General features: G+C 34.0%; 1 long non-coding RNA gene across 1 annotated transcript; it reads left to right on the forward strand.

Annotated features, from left to right (window-relative positions):
• The first annotated feature begins 1402 nt into the window (after window positions 1–1402).
• On the forward strand, window positions 1403–1899 carry LOC110224530. Its single transcript, XR_002329023.1, has 3 exons — window positions 1403–1556; window positions 1639–1723; window positions 1807–1899. It is a non-coding gene; the product is annotated as an uncharacterized LOC110224530 (long non-coding RNA).

Here is a 1899-nt window from a genome sequence, read left to right on the forward strand (position 1 = left end):
ACCTCAGTCTGTGGTATATACCTCCAGACAACCCAAAGCTGCATATAACCCTCTTAAGGTCTACCTTCAAACAATATATCAGAGTTACCATCTGTTTCTTGATATGATGGACATGAATATTTGGTCACTTTTATAAACTATATAATTTTTTCACTACCATAATTTCGAAACAAATCTCTTACCAGTTTTTAAATTATATCAGGAAACATTGGCTACTGTCCATGTGTCTGAATATGTTATAGATACACCTGTTGAACCAATGGATGAAGATAATCCACTGAAGGTCCCGTATTTTATTTCATTATTCCTTTTTGCAGTCCCATTGGTCTTTCGTGTGTTTCTAAAACTGCTCTTTATAATATAATATATACCAGTATAATATTGATAGTTATTTGATTTATTTGTTGTTTGCAGCCTTTGGTATTTGCTGAAGATGTCCCAATAAAGGTATACCTTCAAAAACAGATAGTAGTTTCCGAGTGTGTCTTGTTATAATGGTCACGAATTAATGGATACTTGTTTTGACATATCTATTTGACCATATTCCTTTTGCTAATACACTCAGGAAACATTGGTTAGTGTTATTGCATCTCAGGAAATTATTGATACACCTATGCAACCAATCTCTGAAGATAATCCACTCCAGGTCTTCTCTTCTCTTAAACTTGGCCAGTATTGTATGACGTGTATTTAAAGTTTTTTGTATACCAATTCCCAAATTCTTATGTGTATTTCTACTTATACTCACAGGACCACGTAAAGATTGTTCATACCCCTGATACAGAAATTTCTCAAGCAAATTTGAATATGGTCTACCTTAAAACTTCTCAGACCCTTATTATAGAGGTCGCCGTATAAATGCCTTCTTGATTTATATTATTTCTGTTTGTAGGCATTGGTATTGGTGGGGGATCCTGTTTTTGATACCACATCCAAATCAGAGATAAGCAACCAATCATCCCCAACTGAGGTATGGACATATTATCTCTGCCTATGAACTATTTCAGTCATTCTTTAATTCTTACCATTTAATCCCATTAACTTTACAATGTTTTCCATATTGGTGCAGGGTAAAATCTTCTTAAGGGAAAACATTGATGGACAAAACATTGTGGATAATCAGGTTTACTTATAATTTTATCTTTTTATAAATAGAACAAGTTTTTATTGATATTGACTTTTAAAATTCAATTTCTCCTTTATCTGCAGGACAAAGAAGATTCCATTGTTAGTCATTCATATGTACTTTCTATTTTGTTTCCTCCTAATTTGGTCTTTTTAATATAACAGTATTATGATTGCTTATTTTATTTTATCTTCCAGGATAATAAATCGCAACTGTCTAACAAATCAGACCCTATAGAAGAGGATTTAGTTAATGTTTCAGATTCATCACCAGCACAAGCGAGAGAAAAACCTATTCTTTCGGAACCTGAGTCTATTCTTGTAGCTGAGTTTTTATCAAAACCAAAAATGGAGGCATACCAACTTTTACCACTCCTAAAAAAGACAGATTATGCCCATTTTTTGGATACCCTTTCATCAGCTCCTAATACGTATGCATACACTGTAATTGTTTTCTTCAATCCTCACATGTGGTCATTAAGGCACCTAAACTATCCTTGTTACTCCTCTTAGGGAACATGTTACGGATTCTGGATTCCTATTTCCCAACTCATTCCTCCTGAAGCTTGCAAAACCTCAAAATTGGGTTTCAACTCTGGTAACTATATTTTATTTTCAACTCATTGTTCTGTATTTAGCCAGTACTCAGAGATAATAATATATTAGCCTTTCTTTCCACAGCACATGGAGGTTTTAGTGGAGTTACTTTCTAGTAGGCTTGCAACAAGACTTGCCACACAGCGTGCTGCTTTTGTTGAACCATGGTTTGCTAAC

This window comes from Arabidopsis lyrata (assembly GCF_000004255.2).
Source record: "Arabidopsis lyrata subsp. lyrata unplaced genomic scaffold ARALYscaffold_1, whole genome shotgun sequence".
Classification (NCBI taxonomy): Eukaryota; Viridiplantae; Streptophyta; class Magnoliopsida; order Brassicales; family Brassicaceae; genus Arabidopsis; species Arabidopsis lyrata.